The following is a 23,853-nucleotide window of genomic DNA, read 5'->3' on the forward strand; positions in this document are numbered from 1 at the left end:
AAGCGTAGTCGATCGCCAAAAGGATGTAAGTGTAACCACAAGATGCGGGGAATGATCCCATGAAGTCAATGTCCCACACATCGAATATTTCACAATAGATCATCGGGATTTGTGGCATCTCTCCTCTTCTTGAAATGTTGCCAACTCTTTGGTATCTATCACAAGTCTTCACCATAGCATAGGCATCCCGAAATAGTGTGGGCCAAACAAAACCGCTCTCCAAAACTTTCCTAGTCATCTTCTTGGCCTCGAAATGCCCACCACAAGCATATTGATGGCAAAATTTAAGATTTGGAATAATTTCGGTATCCGGGACACACCTTCTAATAACTTGGTCGGCACAAAACTTCCAAAGAAATAGGTCATACCATATATAATACTTAGGATCGCTCTTGATCTTCTCTCGTTGGGAGCGAGAAAAACCCTTAGGAAACTCTTGCAAGACCAAGAAATTTACAATATGGGCATACCATGGCTCAATAGTGGACAATGCTAGAAGTGTGTCATCCGGGAAAATTGCTTGTATTGGTGATTTCAAGGCATCTTGAGATTCTTCTTGCACAATCCGAATTAGGTGGTCCGCCACCGTGTTAGTTGAACCTTTCTTATCCTTGAGCTCAACATCAAATTCACTCAAAAGTAGTACCAATCACATCAAACGGGGTTTGGATTCCTTCTTGTTCACTAAATGCCTTAATGCAGCGTGATCCGTGAAGATGATGACCTTGGCTCCAAGAATATAAGGTCAAAACTTTTCCAAGTTAAACAATACCGCAAGAAACTCTTTCTCGCTAGTGGTATAGTTTCTTTGAGCCTCGTTCATCATCGTCGATGCATATTGAATGACATGGGGTATCCTCCCTACCCTTTGGCCAAGTATCGCGCCAAGGGCATAGTTACTCACATCCGACATTATCTCAAAGGTTTCACTCCAATTAGGAGGTTGAATTATTGGTGCCGAAATAAGCTTCTCCTTGAGCTTGTCAGAAGCTTCCTTGCATTCTTCACTCATGATGAACTCACAATCCTTTTGAAGTAGCTTGCATAAAGGGGCGGCAATCTTGGAGAAATCTTTGATGAAGCGCCGGTAGAACCCGACGTGACCTAAAAAAGATCTCACTTCATGCACATTAGTAGGATAAGGCAAGGTACGAATGGTATCGACCTTGGCTTTATCGACTTCAATCCCCTTAGAGGAGACCACATGTCCCAACACTATCCCTTCCCCAACCATGAAATGACACTTTTCATGGTTGAGTACAAAGTTGGTATCAATACATCTTTGGAGAATCCAAGTAAGATGACTCAAACAATCTTCAAAGATTGAACATGAACGGTGAAATCGTCCATAAACACTTCAATAAAGTCCTCCACATGGTCCAAGAAGATGCTCATCATGCACCTTTGGAACATTCCCGGTGCGTTGCAAAGACCGAAAGGCATTTTTCTATAAGCAAACGTTCCAAAAGGGCATGTGAACGTGGTTTATGCTTGGTTCTCGGGTGCAATTAAGATTTCAAATTAACCCGAGTAGCCATCCAAAAAACAATAATAAGACTTTCCCGCTAACCTTTCCAACATTTGATCCATGAAGTATAGCGGGAAGTGATATTTTCGGGTCACGGCATTGAGCCTACGGTAGTCGATGTATACTCTCTACCCGTTTTGAACTTGAGTGGGAATCAAAACACCTTCATGATTTTCGACTACCGTGAGCCCGAACTTCTTTGGGACAACTTGGGTTGGACTAACCCATTGACTATCAGATATGGGATAGGTCATACCTAAGTGAAGAAGTTTGAGTACCCCCTTCTTGACGAGTTCCATCATTGGAGGGTTCAGACGCCTTTGTGGTTAGCGAACAGGTTTAAATTCATCCTCCAAAATAATACGGTGCATGCATAAAGTAGGACTAATGCCTTTGATGTCGGCCATTGTCCATCCAGTTGCTTCCTTGTATTGCTTTAGAACTTGAATGAGAGCCTCTTCTTGTTCGCTTGAAAGCTTGCTTGAAATAATTACCTAAAAAATTTATTCTTCTCCTAGAAAAGCATACTTCAAGTGGTTAAGCAAGGGCTTCATCTCAACAATAGAGGCCTTGATAATAGAAGGAATGAGTTTCTCCTTTGGTGGCTCCTCTAATAAACTTGAAGAGACGAAGCAAAAATTCTGGACAACGGAAATTTGCAAGATGTGAATTCAGGGGTGCATTTTTCGCACCGTGCGATTTTTTGCTCTGCCCTCTGTATTGCTTCGTTTTCTTCCTACTCGTTCATTGGTGGATTCTCCTTCAAATCTTGGACAGTTTCCTGCAAATCACAAGACAAAACATACCCCAAATTCTCTCTAACCATTCCATTAGTTAAAGCAACATCTAAGGTGTCACTTTTACACATTTCATAAACGGTTTGAATAATTGGTTCAAAAATCTCTAGAAAACATAGAGAAGAGGTCTCGGTGGGGTATTTCATGGCCTAAAAAATGTTATACTTGATAAAGTGGCCTTCAAATTCCATAGTAAGACATCCACTTTTGACATTTGTCTTTGTAGTAGAAGTGTTCATGAAAGGCCTTCCTAACAAGATAGGAGTGGAGCCTCTTTCGGGTTCCATTTCAATCATATAGAAATCGATGGAAAAATTTATGTCTCCCACCTTGACCATCACATCCTCTATGAGGCCTTTGGGATAAATGTTCGACCTATCGGCCAATGAAATGACCACACGAGTCGATTTCAAGGGTCCCAACTTAAGAGGCTCATAAAGGTAACTAGGTAAAACATTGATTGAGGCTCTCAAATCAAGCATAGATCTTTGACAATCCAATTCACCAATCTTGCAAGGAATAGTGAACATTCCCGGATCCCCGCATTTTTATGGCAAACGTTTTTAAACATTGTTTGATACATGTTCACTAGCCCTCACTTTCTTCATACGCTTAGCCTTATTGGTCCTCTTAGTAGTGCACAATTCTTTCTAAAATTTAGCATGTTTTGGCACACTACTAAGAAGGTCAAGAAGTGAGATGTTTACGTCCACCTTACGAAAGATATCGTAAAGGCTTGCTGTCTTCTTATCCATTATCCTTGTGTCATTTAAAGCACTTAGAAAGGGACCTTGTGGCTCGTATTCCGGGAGTGGTTCATTAATCCTCACTTTCTCAGGTGTAGATGTTTTCTCATGTTCCACCACTACTTTAATTCGCCTTCAACTACATCCTTAACTTCATGAACAATCGGAAGGGGCTTTGATTTCTTAAGAGCCTTGGGTGCCTCTACCAACTCCCTACCAATCCTCAAGGAAACTGCTTGTGATTGTTCCGTGGTAGGTGGGGGAATGGTATGAGAAGGGAGACTCCCTCCTTGAGTAGGTTGTTTAGTAAGTGTGTTGAGAATTTGACCCACTTGAGTCTCAAGATTATGAATTCTAGAGTCGGTGAGCCGAGTTTGTTGAAGTATGGCGGTTTGAAACTCTTTGGTATTGGCTTGCAAAGCCACTTGATTTACGGTAAGTGTTTTCATCATGTCTTCGAAGGAATTTTGTGATTGATTTTAAGGTGGCTTTTGAAATGAAGAGTTTGATGGTCCTCTTTGGTTTTGATTTTGGTTTTGGTTGCCACCCCACCCAAGATTAGGATGAGCTTTCCACCCCTTATTATAAGTATTGGAGTAGGGGTCAAATTTCTTAAACCCAAAAGTTTTCACTGCTTCATCTCCTTCTCCCGTCAACAAAGTTGGACACCTATCGGTGGGATGGGTTGAATTATTATAAAGGCCACAAAATTTCACATGAGATGTACTCCATTTCTTTTGCGAGTTCCTTAACCAAGTTGGTAAGAAAATCAACTTTGTCTTCCATGTGGTTGGAGTTTTGCCTTGAAGAAGATGTTACACTTGCCTTCTTGATTCTTCTTCCAAAATTCCTAGAGCTTCCCACTAACCTTTCAATCAAATCATTTGCTTCTTGGACCGACATGTACTCAATTCCACCTAGAGTGGCGGCCTTAATCATTCTTGCATCCTCTTCAAGAAGTCCACCACAACAGTTCAAGAGCAAATCATGATCGGTGTAACCATGGTATGTGCAACTAGCAAGTAGTCGCTTAAATGGCTCCCAATACACATATAGATTTTCCCCATCTATTTTCTCCACATTTCTTATCTCCTTCTTGAGTTGTGAGGAAAGGCTAGCGGGAAGTATTTCTCCAAGAAGGTTTTCTACATATGTTCCATGTGGTAATACTTCCGGTGGGAAGGTAGTAGAGCCAATCGTTTGCCGCATCCTTCAATGAAAAGGGAAAATCTCTTAAATGGAGTTGCTCATCGGTTACTCTGTTGGGCTTCATACTAGAACACGCCACATGGAAATTGTTGAAGTGTTTGTTGGTATCCTCCGTACTTGTCCCATGGAATTGTGGCAATTGATGAATAAGCCCGACTTTGAGTTCAAAGGTGACGTTCTCCGCTAGAGCCGGAAAGGAGATCCACAAAGGAACTTGTGTAAGGTCCGGAGCGGTGAGCTCCTTGATGATCCTTGCTCTAGAGGGGTTCTCGGCATCTCCCATGATGATAATTATGGGTTGTGGTTCGTTTTGTATAACAAAAACGGTGTTGTTGGAAGAAGAAGAAGAATGATTATCCTCTTCTTGCTCTTGATAGTTTATTGGATTGATGTGTTGAATAACCGGAGGTTCTCGTCTTATACCTCCTCCTAGACAAGCGAAAGTCCTTTGAGTTTCCGGGTTGAGGGGAAGCAAAGGTTCACTCGAGTTCCTAGTTTGAACCATAAAAGAATCTACACAACAAACAAACGATAAAAAATGCTCACACAAGCAAACCTAAGAACACGATTTAGCTACTACAAACACAATTGCAAGTAACTTGGCACAACTATACTAACAACACAAATAAAAACACTAACAAAAACATTACCTTCCCCGGCTACGGCGCCAAAATTTGACACGCCTAAAACGTCGCTAAAAAAGACGGTCAAATTAAAAATGTATAAGCCACACTTAATAATTAACACTAATTATAAAACAAGTAAAGTAGTAAGAAGGGGATCGTACCCAAGAGAGGGGGGGGGGGGTCGTATTCGATTTCCAACTATGCAATTAGAACAATTATCACTAATTTACAAACAAGTATCTAAATAAGAGGGGGGGGCTGTTTGGTTTGGTTTTCAAATATAACAAAAGCAAAACAAAATTCAAACAAGAGTGAGTAGAAAGTAGCAAGCAAATCGATTTTAAGATGGAAAATTATCAAATATTGAGAAAGACTTGACCCAACTCAATAAAGTGAGACACCTTAGTTGATCCTTGACACAATCAATCCTTTAACTAATATTATTGCCCTATTAGTGAGATACAATCTCCAAATTCCCTTATTAGAAGCCAAAAACAAGGAATTCACACTTAGCAATCGACCCAACTTATTAGTTTCTCTAGTGGAAATCACACACATAGAGTAGTTAACAAGAAGATGAAGCAATAGGAATCTAATAGGTGCAATTACTCACAATGAAAACACAACTAATGAGTAATCATAAATTAATCTCTCAATTGTCAATTAAACTAAGAAGAAATCACATTCATTAGTCTAATAACAAGTTTTTGCAAGATGGGATTATAAGGAAATCACACTTAATAAACCAACAACAATAAATTAAGGAACTTGATTTAATTAAGTAACAAGGAAATCACACTTAATTACTATAATCAAACAAGGATTACAAAATTCAACAAATAAAACAGAAGAGATTAACAGCAATAACGAAAATTAAGGAAAGAATAGGGTGTCTTACAACCAAAGATTACACCTTTGAGTTGGATTAAGAAAAGGAGATTAGTTCTCTATGCTAGATCTAAAACCCAATTAAAAGATGATACTTTTTCAAATTACAAATTGATTCCACAATAAAGCCAAAGATGATGAAAACCTAATGGCATCCATCTATATATATAGTCCTAAGATGAGAAGAATTAATGGGCCTTAAGATAGAAGCAAGCCCGTAACAAAATTGCGGAAAGCCAGTAAAATCGTACGATGCGATTTTCTAGGTAATAAACTCGCACGGTGCGAGTTCTCTGCTCGAATTCCGCCTTCAATTCTTCCTTTGCTTGCTTCTTAAAAGGGTTCTTCAATATCTCTTTGATGCTTGTTCCTTGCCTTCCTTTGGATCTTCTCTTGACCCTTAAGTACCTTCAAATCCTCCTTGAAATTCCTTGTTAAATGTAGTAACACTTGGGATCGGTTAATGAGCATTAAAATGTCCAAAAACCGCTTTCAAATGTCACTAATTGTGCTCCAAACGCAACGAAATGTTGGTAGAAATGGGAGCTCATCAAACACCTCACACTTAGCCATTTTCTCGTCCCGAGCAAACTATAGTAAAGCTCATCACTGCTAGGCTAAAAAGAAGCCTGGGTATGCTCAACCAATTCTCCTTCCTTCTCCCACGCACTCCCTTCTTATATCACCCTCATCAAAACACATGGTCACTTTTCGTTAAGGCACTATCATAGCAAGTAAGTGACCCAAATACCTCCAAATAAAGTCTCTCTTTCCTCACTCGCCCTCCTTATGCCTTCCCTCAACTAAGATGTTCCTAATTCCACCAACGCCTTCTTCATCAACTTATTACAACACTTCACTATCGTTGTTGGTGTAGTTGGTTACAGATGAATAATTAATGTTTTTAGTATAAAAGCTTTGTCATTCAACAGTATAACATCAAATGACATAGTTATAGTACGTTGTTAGTTTTTTCATTGTTGCAGGCACAACCGATTTTTGATTAAAAAAAATGATATCGTCAATAAACATGGTGGAGCTCACCGAAATGAACTCTTAATAACGGAGACAACCTTTATTAGTTTTGCAAATTATTTGGCATTAACTATATTAGTTGTATAACATTCAGAGATATAGTTGGATTATAAAGTTATCGTTCTTATTGTCTCACACACCATCGATTTTAAACCGAAATAGTTTTTGACTATGTATACTTAAGACTACTTGTCCTTGAAAGCTTCATGCAAAATATTTAATACGACACCTATTTTGGTAAATTAGTGAAAACTTTTTGTAAACAATGTCCTTCGTGTGGTTTTAATACATTTGGTCTCCATCATCGATGAGAGCTTTAATCCCTCGGATGACGTTGTTCTTGACACTTCTACGTAGGGATGGCCATTACTAAATACTTGTTTCGGCACGTAAATTCAACATGATTAAGTGACTGTCCATGGTTCTCGTTTATTGTCATGGCGTAGAAAGCCCCAATGTATATTGTCTCCACTTAAGAACGAAAGAAATCTTTACATCTGAGGAAGTCATTATTATCCTCGAGTTAAGTACATTTTGCCGACTTTGGAACCTGTAATTATCTTCCCTTCTAGTACGAACTTTTCAAGGCGATTGATAATAAGACAGATCCTGTTACATAATCCTCTTAGGAAGTTAATTTTTTTCAATCCTCAACAACATAATCGGCATACCACACTTGGTAGAGCATACCATTATGAGTTATATTAAAAAAAAAGGGAAATTTCCCATGGTACCCTCGAACTTTGGCAGATTATATGTGTTACCCCTCATTTTATGTTTGTACATATGGTACCCTTGTGTTTACCTTTTCTTTCCCAAAATACCCTTTGACAAACTTTCGTCATAATGTTGTTACTCCTCTGAGTAATTAGATGAGTAATGATTATGTTATGTTATTTGTGTTTTTTTATTTAAGTATTAAATGTTAGTTTATTAGATAAAATAAGGAATTAAGTATTAAATGATGAAGTCTTAGTGTATTAGATAACAAAAAAATGGCGCCACAAGTCATAGGAGTAACGACATTATAACATAAGTTTACCAAAAGGTATTCTGGGAAAGAAAAAAAGTAAACATATGGGTATCATATGTAGAAACTTAAAAAGAGGATACCATGTGTAACCTGATAACGTTCGAGGGAACCATGGAAAATTTCCGAGAAAAAAATTATCATGTATACTTCCTTCTCTTCTTAAACATCTCCATCTTGCTTCTTAGGGATCAAACTTTTATAACTTTGACCATTAATATGTCTAAAATCATGGTCAAACTACCGCATTGACGACTGTGCAAAAGCAATACAAACGATCATTGCGAAGAGGATGAAGTACATTTAGTGTAAATTTCTAAAAGATAATTAATTTTGTTGCCAAAGTTTAACCCGACTAATTTCTCTGCCAAGTCCTGGATAATTTTAAAAAAACGACTCCTAAAATCAAGGATGTCATACGAGGGAGGGGCAGGACAAATATAGACCTTTGCATACCCGTATTTAATAGAAAAATTACATGGCCCTAGTTGTCGCGGGTAAAAATATTCAAAATCATAATCGCCTCAATTTGTGTTGATCTTAACATAGTTTCGTTCCATTTAAATGTTATATCGTTTATTCTATAACTTTCTTAAATCATTCTGATATTATTTTTACCCATGTCTAAATCCTATGGTTGACATGATTTAAAATTCATTTTGAGCCTAGAACTTTATTTATATTCGCTGCATCCAAGAGAAATGCGATATAATTGGACACTTAAGATAGATTTCCTTTTTTATTAAATTTGTTTTTTTCTTATTGTAGAGATAACAATTTTTATTCTTATATGGCAAGCTAATATTTATTTTGAACAAATAACTTATTTATTCTGTTCCTCGTGATGATGGACTATGTACGTACATTCTGTTATAATGTCTAATTGCTAATATTTATTCTGAACCAATAGCTATTTATTCTATTAATCATGTTTATAAAATTAAAAAAATGGAGCTTGTGATCAACTCCTAACAATAGGCTCAAAAACAAGTAAACATGGCCAGAAAAACCATCAAAATAAAATCAATTTTATACGAGGATGGTTGGGAGATCAAGAAAAATCTCTTATTTAGGTCCTGTTTCAAAGAAATAAGCTTAAGCTTATTTGACCAAAATTTCATTTATCTTAATTTTTTGTAAGTAGTTGGTAGATAAATTATTTACCAAAATAAGAGTAACATATGAGAAAGCTACCAGTTTTTTTTATTCCTTCAATTTATAATATTAAATATGGATTACTTATAATGTCATTTACCAAAAAACAGCTCCCTTTCGGTTAGTTTGTCAAACATTTTTTATTTAATCAACGAACTTATCGGCACCTAATATTCAGTTACCGTTTAAGCTACTTTTTTAGATTTCAGTTAACTTTTCAGTTTTAGTATGACTAATGAAATCTGAGATATAGTATATGAAATTGTGAACGGATTTTTATTTATATCAAGTCGTCGGATAGTATAGATTAAAATTGTATTCGACCTTTAATATAATAGAGTATTCAATTGCTTTATTACTTATTTATCTGTTACATAATGAAAACTTTATCCAGCCCCTTGTAGATAGATCTTAATGAACTAAAAGAAAAAAAAATCATTTGATGTAAATTAGTAAAATATATACATACATAAAAAATTCGAAAGGGCAATATATCTTAAAAACCCTTGAACCTTGCATAATCGTTGATTATCTATCTCAAATTTTATTCCTACATGCATAAAAATCTAAGTAAATATAAATTTAAAGTATAGAAATATGAGTAAATAGAATTCTACTTAGTACGTAAATCCAACACTCAAACACAAAGATAAATGGTTGAGTAAATACGTTGTAGTGCACAAGCACGATTTGATTAAATTAAAACATAATGTGCGTTCTTTTGATTTAATTAGTTAATGATCATAACATATGTACACTCTGACCAGACCTATAAGAGAGAGAAAAAACCTAGAGAGAGAAAAAACCTTTGTTTTTCAAAATGCCTGATCCTATTAGCGGCCTCCCGCCGGAGACCGTTCCCATTGCCAATCCACAGGTGAACGACGAGAATCTCACCAGTGGAACTCCCACTTTCCCAGTTAAGAATGCAAAGAGAAAGACTATGCACTTGAATGATTTTCTTGCCACATCTCCGTCCCAAGCAAGATCTGAGGAGAGCCTTAAGATCCCCAACCCTATTCTTCGTTCTCCTGAGCAGAGACCGGTTGTGAATTCATCTTATAAGGATATGGTACAAGGCTTTAATCCAGAGTCTTATACCTTTGACGATCCAATGCTAGACGATTTCGAAGACGATTCCGAGGACGATATTGACTACAATGATGAAGAAGAGGATAAGACTTGCCCTAGAATATGTCTAACGAAGCAGGAAAAATCGCAAATTCGAAAGCCATGGCGCCACTCTCTTATCGTCAAGATGTTTGATAAAAATATCGGGTACCTTTCGCTTATGAGGAAATTACAAGCCAAATGGTCGATTAAGGGTAAGCTAACTCTCACGGATTTGACTGGCTCTTACTACATCGCTCATTTCTCATCTAGACAAGATTATGAATTTGTCATCACCCAAGGACCTTGGATGATTGACGATCATTATTTGACTATTCGAAAATGGGTGTCTAATTTTGTGCCGGCGAAGGATAACATCAAGTATTTGACAGCTTGGGTTAGAATCCCAAATCTGCCAGTCGAGTACTTTAACGAGAAATTTCTCAAGAAAGTCGGATCAAAAATAGGGAAAATTATCAGAATCGATAAGAATACGGCCTCTGCGGAACGAGGTCAGTTTACCAGGCTAAGTGTTGAAGTCGATATTTCGAAACCGTTGCTTTCTAAGTTTCGATTATATAGAAAAGTTTACTGTATTCAGTACGAGGGATTGAAAATGATATGCTTTAAATGCGGGAAAATTGGTCATAAAGCAAACGGTTGTGCCAAGGAGCTAGACGGTAATTCCACCATGGTTACTGACCCCGATAAAAGAAGCGAAACTTTCTCTGCTCCCGTGGGAGAGCACTCATTGGAGGCAGGCCTTCGACCAGAGGAACAATCTGATTTTGGAGAATGGATGGTGGTTAAAAAACCACCTCGTCGGAAGCCAGCAGGAAAGGGTGAGGTCACCAACGTGCAGCCTAACCATAAACAAGGCACTTTCGAGTTCGGGAGTACTTCCAAAGACGGATCCAGGTTTGGTGCCCTTAGTAGTTTGGGACAGTCTGATAGCAATCCTAATTCATCCAATGGAATATTTGGTCAACCAACACAATATTCTACAAGCAAAAATATCTCTCCAAATAATAGTAAAAATAATACAACCCTTCCTAATCTAAACCAATTACCAAAAAATAGGAGAATCTCATCTTCCAAAAATATTATCAACAATAAAGCTACCCGAAATATCCAGCAAAAATCTCCCCTCAGTCCATCTACCCAAATTGAGTCTAATATTTTACGTAATATTTCCAATAATATTCCTATTCCAAATAAAAATCAAACACCCAAGATTATAAACAATAATATCAATTCCACTCATCCCAACAATCAGCCTATCAACCCTATTATTCTACTGCCAACGCAGAAAGGAAATTCACCCCGACACACCGAGAATTCAGACCCTATTCAGAATGCTCAATTACTCGACAGTAGTCGAGTGCAACCCAGAGCCGGAGCACTCGATAGTCGATCTAACTCAGGTTCTTATGATACCCCCATATCGCCGGTTCATGTTCACGACTTGGGAGGGGATGGCCGTACCCTTTATGGGGGTGATGGCAAGGGAGTCTCCATCAATGAATCTGACGTTCGAAGTGGTCAAGAAGAATCCAACGAGCTTATGGGTCGAGATGTCGATTCCATGGAATGTTAACGGGGTATTATCTATCGTTAGTCGAGCGTATGTTTCGCAGCTGTCTTCTTTACCTTATTTTATGTCGGACATAATACCAAACCTAACCCCAAACTTACCTCACACCACGTGTATGGTATGGAATTTCCAAGGCTCTGCTAGCAAACCAAAGATTGCAGCATTAAAAGAAATTATACGAACCTATAAACCCTCAGTTTTTGTACTTATCAAAACCCATATGGGTGAAGAGCATGCTGAAAAAGTTCAAAAAATTGTGGGATATGATAGTCATGCTAGGGTAGATGCAGTAGGCTTTCGAGGAGGTATATGGGTTTATTGAAAATCGGATATCGTCGAAATTACTCCCATTACTAAACATTCTCAGTATATTACCATGGAGGTATCAAGGAGTAGCGGTACTCCTTAGTTTTTCACAGCAGTTTACGCCAGCCCGGACCCCCATAATAGGAGAGAACATTGGGTGGAAATAGAGGAATTCGCAAGACGTAATAATATGACTTGGATGGTGGCGGGTGATTTCAATGAAACTCGGAATCTCTCTGAAAGACATGGAGGAAATGCAAATATGGCCCGTCGATGTGATTTGTTTAATAAATGGATCGAATCATGCGAATTGGTCGAACTAGAATTTTCAGGTGCTGCTCACACTTGGTCCCAAGGTAATAGCGTCGAAACCAGGCAAAGTGCTAAATTGGACCGTGCTTTATGTAATAGTGATTGGAGTCTTTTATTCAGCGAGGCAAGTGTTAAACATCTGCCGGCTATACAGTCCGACCACTGCCCCCTTTTGATATCCCCTAATGGTTTCGCCCCTCTCAATGTCATTCATCGACCGTTTCGTTTTCAAGCCGTGTGGCTAACCCACGATAAATTAACTGATTTCGTTACCAGTCATTGGCAACCCGAAGGAGAACTGTCCACTCAACTTAGCACTCTTTCTACAAAACTACAGACTTGGAATGAAGAAGTGTTTGGTAATATTTTTAGGAAGAAGAGAGAACTCATTGCTAGAATTAATAGATGTCAAAAAAAGCTGGCCTTAGTACGAGATAAAGGAACTATTGTGCTGGAGGCAAAGCTTCGTTGAGAATTAGACGAAACTCTCGAACGCGAAGAAATCCTTTGGTACCAGAAATCGCGAGTTGATTTTATTAGGGATGGAGATAGAAACACCTCCTTTTTTCATGTTAGTACCCTCGTTCGTCGTTGGCGTAACCGAATTAACTCCCTCAAAAACAGCGAAGGCATTTGGGTGGAGGATCGAAATGCCCTTATCGATTTGGTAGTTGACTTTTATAAAAATCTTTATACACAGGAAGGCGATTATGATGCGAATGCCGATGTCCCATACGATCTTTTTCCCGAATTAAGTCCCGACGATTTTGGTTGGATCACACGCCCGTAAACAGAGGCTGAGGTTGAAGGTGTGGTTCATAATATGGGGGCTTTAAAAGCTTCGGGTCCCGATGGTTTTCAAGCTCTTAAGAATTGGGAGTTAGTGCGAAAGTCGGTCTGTGCGACAGTCATCAAAGCTCTCCAAGGGAAGGGATTCCCGGCGGATTTTAATGATACTCACATAGTTCTAATCCCCAAGGTAACTGGTCCCGAATATATTACGCGATTTCGCCCGATAAGTCTCTGTAATGTTTCTTATAAAATTGTTAGTAAAATTTTGGCCAATAGAATAAAACAGGTGCTACCTCGTTTAATTTCGAAGACTCAAAGCGGGTTTGTCCCGGGCCGGCAAATATCCGATAATATTGTGGTTTTCCAAGAGGTCATCCATACCATGAGAAAAAAGAAGGGTAATAGAGGGTTTATGGCGATAAAAATCGATCTTGAAAAAGCATATGATCGCCTGTGCTGCGATTTTATTCGAGATACTTTAAATGACATGTGCATACCGGCTTATTTAGTCGATGTCATTATGGAATGTGTTACAACTTCTAGGATGCAAATCTTATGGAACGGAGAACCGACTGATATGTTTACGCCATCGAGAGGTGTTCGACAAGGGGATCCTCTCTCATCCTACCTCTTTGTTATGTGTCTAGAGAAATTACAGCAGCTTATTGATGCGGAAGTCCGAGAAAATAATTGGAAACCAATCTCAGTTTGCTCGAACGGACCTCGTATTTCTAACCTCTTTTTTGCAGACGATATGGTCTTATTTGCAGAGGCTACAACTGATCAGGCGGCAGTCATAACTAAAGTATTGGATATCTTTTGTCGAGCTTCTGGCGAAAAGGTTAGCCTAGCTAAATCCCGCGTATTTTTCTCTTCAAACACGCGTGTAGACGTCCATTAGGCGGTTTCGAACCGGTTGGGTTTCGAGATAACTAACGATTTGGGCTCATATTTGGGTATGCCTACAATCAATGGACGGGTTACAAGACATACTTTTTCAAACATCATGGAGCGGTTTAATCGGTGACTAGCAGGTTAGAGCACCAAGCATTTATCCCTTGCGGGTAGAGCTACTTTAGTCCAATCCACTCTGTCAACAATGGCTAATTATAGTATGCAGACGGCGAAGATTCCGAAAACTACTTGCGATTCGCTAGATCGCAAAATGAGAAGCTTTCTCTTGGGAGGGAACGAGGAGAAAAGGAAGGTTCATCTTATTTCATGGGAAACTATAAAAAAACCGAAAGGTGATGGTGGGCTCGGTATTACGTCTTCCCGTCAAGCTTATGCCGCTTTCCTCACAAAACTGGGTTGGAGAGTCTTAGCAGAACCTCAAAGTCTCTGGTCCCGAGTTCTTGGAGCGAAGTATTGCAATGGGAGGTGTGACGTTGATATGTTTACATCCAAATCAAATATATCTAACGTGTGGGCAGTCATTTCATCTCCAGCAGGTAATATAGCAAAAGGAACAACCTCGGCAGTTGGAAACGGTCACATGACTCTCTTTTGGGATCATTCATGGGTTGAAGTCGGGATACTCCGACATTGCTGTAATGCCCACTCCCAATTTGTTATTAGGAGCTACGGTGAGTGATATGTGGGACGAAAATAACGGGTGGAAATGGGATATTTTCGCCAATTATTTACCGCAAGACTACCTTCTGAAAATAGCCTCCTTTTCACTATCTCCGGACCCTAATTTAGTTGATTCTCTTTATTGGAACGGTACGTCTCATGGTAAATTTTCTATAAAATACGCTTTGAACATTATCAAAGCATTGGAACCGTTCCCGGAAGTTAATCAGGTACAATGGCACGTAATATGGAAGCTACCGGTCCAACAACGAATTAAATTCTTTATATGGCTAACTGCACATGGTCGAGCTATGTACAATGTGAACCGAGTCAGGCGTAATCTCTCATACGATCCAAGCTATCCACGGTGCCAAGCTAGTGAGGAAACTATAAACCATGTTCTTAGGCATTGCCCTATCTCTCGAGAAATATGGTCCTCACTGGGTATTTCGAGTTCATCACCCGCTTTTTATTTGTCTTCGTTTTCGGATTGGATCTCGCTAAATGCTTCTAATAAAGTGTTCGTGTATATACAAGATTGGTCGATGAAGTTCGCTATTATGTGTTGGTGGATTTGGAGGTGGAGGAATAATGTCGCGTTTGGCCGTTCTAATGAAAACCCTATTAATCCGAGTGCTCTCCTTCGTCAACAGTTCGAAGCTTCCAAGCAGGCTTTCGATAAATTCTCCCTGTTTATTCCTACGCCCGGTTCAATTCGTAATGAGATTTTCATTCGTTGCACTACTACAGATACAGGCTATAACAACGGTCAAAAACCGTTGTTATATAAAAAAGCGGACGTTGTTAAAGCGTTCGTTGTAAAAGGTTTTAACAACGGTTTGGTTTTCTTAAGGAAACCGTTGTTAAAAATATTAACAACGGTTTTAAGTATAAAAACCCGTTGTGGAAAGTGTGACTCAATTTTGGGGGGAAAGTTATAACAACGGGTTTTAATATACAAAACCGTTGTTATAACTAAAGACACCGGGTTGTTTTTAAATAACCGTTGTTGTTTGTTCTTAAAAAAAAAAAAAAAAAAAATTAAATATTACTAGATGCATGCATAATTACGGCTCGTTAGAATTCCGATGCATGCATTATTACTGACATCACTGTGCATATGAACGGACACTATGGAATGAGAAGGGTTAGTAATAAGATTTGAATCAGCATTGAGAGATATGATGATGATTATGGCACAACTTTCTAACATATATATTAATTAAAAAACAACTCAACCCACACATTACTTAGTATAAATACATTGCATTATCTCAACTAACATTTCCATTATCTCGATATATACACATCTCCAAACCCTAACTGCTAAAACAAACTCCAAATAAATAACTCTACTTAATCTTTCAAAACAAACTCCAAACTCCAACAAAATGAATGATTTCATCCTTAAGACTCTTACTATGATCGAGAACAACAACAACTTCATCCGCCGTTTCCTCCATATTGAGGAAAGTTTCAGGAGCTACCTTGCGGATGCTCGATCCGCACTGAAGCACGCCAAAGAAGATGGCTTGACGGAGCGGCGAGCGCGATTGCGGCTATATGACGATATAGCAATCACTGAACGGAACCTCCAAATAGCCAAGGAGGAGAGGACGGATACGATAGAGCAGAATAAGATCCTCTATGAAAATATAAGAATTGCATTTTTATATATGTAATTTTTTTTTAATTTATGTATTTATGTATTTATGTATTTATAAATATATATATATATATATATATATATATATATATATATATATATATTAATTATGTTTATCTTGCTTCTTCATCTTGCTTCTTCATTGTTTTACTAACTAATTATGCGAACAATACTTAAACAAATAACATAATGGTCGATAAAAACACATACATGCAAAAGAAATAAATAGAAAAAGAAAATAATGACGATGAAACTAACAGTGACGGCAAGATTTACCTGATAAATACAGAACGTAAGAGACGATGAAATCAACAGTGACGGCGAGAAGATAAAGCGACGATGAGAAAGAGAGAAAGAGAAAGTGTGTGTTTTGTGTTTGGTTGTCTGCTGTGTTTGTGTTTGTGTTTGTGTTTGTGTATTAAGGGTTGTGTTTTGTGGTGCAAAGAGACTTGTGTTTGTGTGGTTTATAGTATGGAAGGTATTGACAACGGTTATTAAACAACAACCGTTGTGAAATATGTTTTAACAACGGTTGTAAAAAACACCCGTTGTCAAATATGTTTTAACAACGGGTTACAAAAGTAACCGTTGTGATTACTTTTCACTAACTTTGCGCCAATTTCACGCCAAATTATTAACAACGGTTGTTCATGTGTGACCCGTTGTTAAAATTAATAACAACGGTTTTTATAACCATACCCGTTGTAATTAAGTTTAGTAAAATTCGCGCCATACATTCTACAACGTCTATTGTGATTTTCGTGAATAATCGTTGTTAAAGGGGCGTTGTAGTTGCCTGGATTTGTAGTAGTGTTGGCATCCACCTCCTTTTGGTTGGTGTCTCTTGAATACTGACGGTGCGTCTAAGGGGAACCCGGGTCCTGTAGGATGCGGTGGTATTTTTAGAGACGATACATGTAACTTTATTTCAGCTTATCTTTTCTCCGGGGGTATTTGTACCTCGATGAGAGCGGAAATGCTCGCCTTACTTACTGGTCTTCAGCGCGCAAAGGAACTGCATATAGACAAGCTTTTAATCCATATGGATAATGTCACTTGTGTGAATTTGGTTTTGGAGGAACAACTTCTTAGTAATAGCCTACGCCATCTTGTTAGTCGATGTAGAGAGTTAATTCAAGAACCCGGTTGGAAGGTCAAGCTTTTACATGTGTATCGAGAAGCTAACAAAGCTAGTGATTGGTTAGCTAATCAAGGAGTTTCGTCGTCCACAACTGTGACTCATCTCGATGAACCCACTGCGGCTCTCCGTACTATTTTACGCGAGGATATTATGGGTGTTACAACCCCTCGTCTAGTTCCTTAGTTATGGGCTATGCCCTCTTATGTACCCAAAAAAAAACATATGTACACTCTTGACTCTTGAGGCCTTTAATTTAGTAATTAGTAGTTTGATCATCAATTTATCATATGAATAATATTATGAGTTGCTCCGTTGTTACATAAAAGCTTTGACTTATCCAAACTCCCAAATGGTACTTCAATTCTTTTCGGTTTCGTTCCTCCACCTAATGATCTCCACATTCTTATAGAGAGTAATAAATTGATATGATGAAACAAAAATAGTAACATATATAAATCGGTGTATTGTTTTATATGCATTGATCGCTTGAATGTATATGGAGGCATTTATGATTTATATACACATTCCAATGATAATTTAGTGACTATATTTAGATGGAACCGTAGTTTATACTCCGTGTAACAATGTAAGATTACATTACATCATCTTAACATAACACTTTAATCAAATAAATTCATTATTTATCCGCCAACTGCTTAAATTTATTTTGATGCTAGAATACAAACTACAAATGTATGAGACATTGAGACCATAAGTGGGAGAAAAATAAAAAGGATAACTTAAACTTTTACGAATGTCCGTTATCTAGTTGATAATTTTAATCTACTTATATTAGGATAATTTTATGAAGATATATTTGATCTACTTCTATTAGGATAATTATATTTAAATTTGTTTTTAATATTAAGATATCTACATTTATTAGGATAGTCATATTAAATTTTCTTCGATATCTATTCTTCTTAGGGTAATTTTATTTATTAAATTTGTTTTGAAATATACTCTTGTTAGGATTTCTACAAAAGTTGGACTCTTTAATATCGCTCGAAAAGTTCCTATTTTATATATATGTATTGATTCCACAATAAAGCCAAAGATAGAAGCAAGCCCGTAACAAAATTGCGGAAACCCAGAAAAATCGCACGGTGCAATTTTCTAGGTGAGAAACTCGCACGATGTGAGTTCTCTGCTGGAATTCCGCCTTCAATTCTGCCTTTGCTTGCTTCTTGAAAGGCTTCTTCAATGTCTCTTTGATGCTTGTTCCTTGCCATTCTTTGGTGCTTCTTTTGACCCTTAAGCACCTTAAAATCATCCTTGAAATTCCTTGTTAAATGTAGTAACACTTAGGATTGGTTATAAGAGCATTAAAATGTCTAAAACCGCTTCCAAATGTCACTAATAAAGCTCCAAACACAACGAAATGTAGGTAGAAATAGGAGCTCATCAATGTCACATCAATTCATGGACTATACAACCAGTTGTATATGTTGTACGATGTAGAATCTGAGCTTTCTGATAAAATATCCGAGCTTTATGTTAAAAAATATGAGCTTGATTAGATAGTATTAAACTCATCCATTTACACATTAAAAACATGAACTTTAAATTAGCTCAGAAAGAATACATATAAGCTCGGATTCTTATACCTTGGTTGTACCATGCTTATGGTACAACTGGATGTATAATCCTATTTGTGATGTCACATGCTACTCTCATCTTGATACATCACGATGGAAATTAAATAAATACTCTGTATATCATAGTAGATGTGTTACTATATTTACATGTCAAAAAAGAAATTGAATATAACAAGAAATGGGACACAAAAATAGGATAGAAAATTCTCACTATAATAAAGTCTCCTTATCCTTATCTTAAACTTTAATCGATAATTCGTTATAGTTCTTGAAAATGAACGTTAGTATATGGTGATTGCTGAATAATATCGTATTATTTAGAGCTTCGCCTTGGACAAATGGAGTGGGAAAATATGCTACATGTTAGGAGCTCGGGCGCTATCTGTTATCTGGGGAAGCAGCCCTGAATACTGGACATGGGCATTTGTACCTGGATCCAGGTACTTGAATCTTTCAGCTTTCTACTACTAGTTAGTACTTTAGTAATATGAATTCGCAACTCAAAAGAATTTACATTCTCATCGTAATTGTTTAGTTGGTAAAATTGTTGTGGGTAATATTTATGATCCAAGTTTTGAAATATCAGTGTAAGACTTTTCTCGACTCTAATGACTCCCTTTAATTTGTAGGGGGGGAAAAAACGGAAATTTTTCATGGTATTTCTTAGTTTTGTCAGATTTTCCATGGTACTCCTGTTTGTAAGAATCTGCTATGGTATCTTTGAGGTTACTAAGAGCAAGTCCAATGGTGTAATTTAGGGACTTACTTGTAATTTTTAGAAATTGCAAGCTAGTGGCTACACCATTGTAGTTGGTCATGTAAACTTGCTTAGTTTAAGCTACTAGCTTCATTAAGCTAGTAGCTTAATTGGGCCCACAATAAAAAATCAACCAATAGTAATTTAGTTTTGGCATTTTTAATTATTTAAGCTAGTATAAATGTTAAGCTAAACCATTGTAGTAGGTTGGTAGCTCAAAGTAATTGTAGCCTAGAATATGATATGGCAAAGGTAAGCTAGTTGCAACTAGCTTACCATTGGACTTGCTCTAATTAAAAATTACGGAAATTTTCCGTGGTACCCCTTAATTTTGTCAGATTTCTCATAGTACTCCTGCTTTTCATTTTCATTTCATATTTATTAATAACTTTTAATTACGAATTCATTGCCACATCATCAAAATTTAACGAGCTGTTACATTAGGGGTACCATGGGCACAAAAATGTAACCTCAAGGATATCATAGACAGATTCTTAAAAGAAGGGGTACCATGGGAAATCTGACAAAATTAAGAGGTAACATGGGAATTCCCGGAAAAAAAAATAACAATAACGGGAGGATTCTATTTTTCTGAGTCAAGAATCCAAGAAAAACTCTTTTACATTTCTATAAAAACCATACAGTGTTATTAGCAATTTCCAAATATATTCCCACAAAAGTGGGACAGAGGATCCTCACTGCATAATTCACATGGAAATCAAATGAGCAATTTTTTGGATAATAGAGGTTATTTAGAAAACTAATTGGGAAATTAGTGTCCGTTTGAAACTATTTTGTCCCAATGGATTCACGTTATCAATTTTTATTTTTTTCCAGTTTTATATGAAACCGCTAAGAAATCTAGTGGCTTCACTTAGTTTTTTTTTTATATATATAAAAGGCAAAACCGCTAGAAATCCTAGCGCCTTACCATATCACTACAATTTTATAGCGTACCTAATGCAAGTTGTTGGAAGAGTACCTAATGCAAGTTGGAGGGAGCCTCAGCGTTATTACATTTTTTTTAATAAAACAGATAAAGCCACCAGGTATCTTAGCGGCTTATCCTCTACGCTATTTTTCTAAAAGCTATGGTTATTTTGACGATGACATTTTGTAAAGCCGTTAGGTTTCTTAGCGATTTTGTATAAAAATTGAAATAAAAATAAAAAGTGATGAGTAGACCCATTTAGACGAAATAGTTTCAAACGGATACTAATTCCCAAATTAATTTCCCAAATAACCTCTATTATCCAAAAAAAATTCCAACTAATATGCACTTTGCAATATTTTATTTGGGTGTAGGTTCCCAGAGTGTGCTAAACTTAATTACGTGTTTTGGTTGGAGATAAAAGGCAAAATACAGGCTACATTGCTCTCACAAGGCACAAACTATGGCGCATATTTCGTGTTCAGGATTGAATCTGAAGGCCGAAGTGGAACTGGTTTTGGACAGCCAGTGAAGGTATCCTTATCAAGGATCAGTGAAGATGGGCTGCCAATAGATGACAATCATGTTAATGAAATTAAGGAAGTTTATCTTAAAGCACCGAGTCGTGATGACTATGACTATGATGCATGGAGGACACAAATCTCCCCTGAGGAGCTTCCAAGAATAAGGGGTGACGGATGGATGGAGATTGAAATGGGAAGGTGTCAAATAGGTGTTGTAGGAGAAGGCGAAAGGGTGGTATTGGAAATGACTCTCAAAGAGATAGAGAATCTCCATTTTAAGAACAATCTTGTTGTTCATGGAATTGAACTTAGGCCTTTGTCTTAACAATAGGTCTTGGTATAGACGGGTGGGGCGAACAGATGGGTAAAGACCTCTAATAAAATGGGTAGGGGGACAAGGTGGGCACCCCCATGTGCTTCCCACTTTATGGCAAATGGGTATTTTGTGAGGGGAAATAGTATCCGTCTATACGTATAGACGGATAGTGTCCGTGTATAATGAGAATTTGTGTTGTCTTAATTCATCTACTTACTACTATTAAGTTACTCTAGTACGGAATATTTGCCAATCATGGAAGGAGTTTGCTTGTACTTGTATTTTGGGTGCTTTTACTCGCCTGGCCAGATATTTAGGCAATTGTGTGATCGTGTTAATTTGTTTTTTATATGTCATCCTAAAAATTGCGTCATTGATTGAAACAATGAGGAAGTAAAATGACATTTTCAGCACGCTGTGTATATTTTGTGATTTTCGGTATAATTACTCTTGACACAAGGATTAATAAAAGATGACAGTTTTATAAGAATTATGAGATAGTGCCACTTGTCATGTCCTTATTTCTTTGGGTGGAAAATAGGGCGTGTGCCACTCTTGTCAAGGTGAGAATCTTGACGCAAGTCAAGCAAAACCAACACACGAGTATCACTCGGGAGAATATGGCTCGTAATAACAATGCGAAACAATAGATGTGCGGAAATATCGCAAAGCATTACTATAGAATATATAATGTTTTACAAGAGAATGATTACAAGATTACTACAAGATTGTAGGGATACAATGCTTGTAAAATATATAAGTATTTGGATAATAATCTAAGTTGTTGGATAAACTGGATGAATGAAAATGAGGCCTAATGCTTTCTATTTATAGGCCTAAGAATATGGTGGTTATGGGCGAAGAGGTGCCTCCTTCGTGCCTCTTGGGAAATGGTGTGAATAAAGGCAGATGGATCTCCTTGTTCCTCTTCATATGTAGCGTCCAAATGGGATGTATGGAACGAAGGGTTGCGACCTTCGTTCCCTTTGGATTTGGCGGCAAAGAGGTGGAGGAGTAAACCATTGTGTCCCTTGGAGTTTGGCGCCGAAAGGGAAGGATAAGGGGGATGTTTGGATAGACACAAATATGGGAAATGTATCTATCAAGGAGGATGTATATCCTTCTCTCTCTAGGAGAATATTCTTTTAAAGGGAGGGGGGAGGTGTGTGACACCCCCATACTCCAAGTGCCTTACCAGGACCACTTAATGTATAAGAACGTCACCATCTCGGTTACCCGAGGCAATGATCATCAAATGACAATGAAGAAACATAATTTAAATAACAATATAGTTTAAAGTGATTATATGATCAAAACCAAAACTGTTAAACTGAAATACAAGATTCTCAGACGGTCTACTGCTAAAACTATCAAAGCTATAAAACATCGTAAATCGACACAAATGGAAGACTTCTAATCGCCACGTGATGACTCATCCCGGCTATCCCATACGCGTCATATCATACTTTTGCTCAATAATCGCTGCTCACCACTCCCGAATGGATAACCACGCTTTTAAAAACATTTAAACGGGGTCGATTAATTACACGATACAAACCAACATGAAGCAAATACCAAGCAGCTCAATCAACACATCAATCCCCAGTCTCCATCATCAATCTCCACACAACTAACTACACACTAAAGTGTGTAGCCCTGCCAGAGTACCCATCGCAACAGGTACTCCACACCGCCAGTGGGGGATCGCAGTCGTTCATACCTAAGTCCCGCTCATCTCATCGAGCGATAAACCCATGTTCCTTAATGTGCACATCCCTTCTGTGGCGGGTTCCACAGAAAGCGAATCAAGGGCGTGAAGCCACTCCCGCAAGTGACTCCACTCAGCCAGGGACGCACCCCGAAGACCAGAGACAGATACAACAACAGACAACGATATTAATCAACAACCGTCACAAACACCAGCAGTATGATAAATCAACAACCGTCACAAACACCAGCAGTATGATAAATCAACAACCGTCACAAACACCAGCAGTATGAAAAATCAACAATAACAATACAACCACCACACACATCATGTAATTAATACCGAGTAGGGAAACCCTACCTAGAACGCAATCACTATTTAGACGATCTAGCAGCTGTCTCAAAATCTTTCTTCTATGAACCCTCCTCCTATACACATATTCTACAATCACTACCACAACAATATAATCATAAAACCTCCAATTCCCAAATTAGGGTTTAACCAAAACT

At 37.7% G+C, this 23,853-nt stretch overlaps 1 pseudogene; it reads left to right on the forward strand.

Moving 5' to 3' along the window:
* Positions 1-21,645, forward strand: part of LOC141643560 (putative F-box protein PP2-B12) — a 53,785-nt pseudogene extending 32,140 nt beyond the window's left edge.
* The last annotated feature ends 2,208 nt before the right edge of the window (positions 21,646-23,853 follow it).

The sequence above is a fragment of the Silene latifolia genome, chromosome 1, assembly GCF_048544455.1.
Source record: "Silene latifolia isolate original U9 population chromosome 1, ASM4854445v1, whole genome shotgun sequence".
Taxonomy (NCBI): Eukaryota; Viridiplantae; Streptophyta; class Magnoliopsida; order Caryophyllales; family Caryophyllaceae; genus Silene; species Silene latifolia.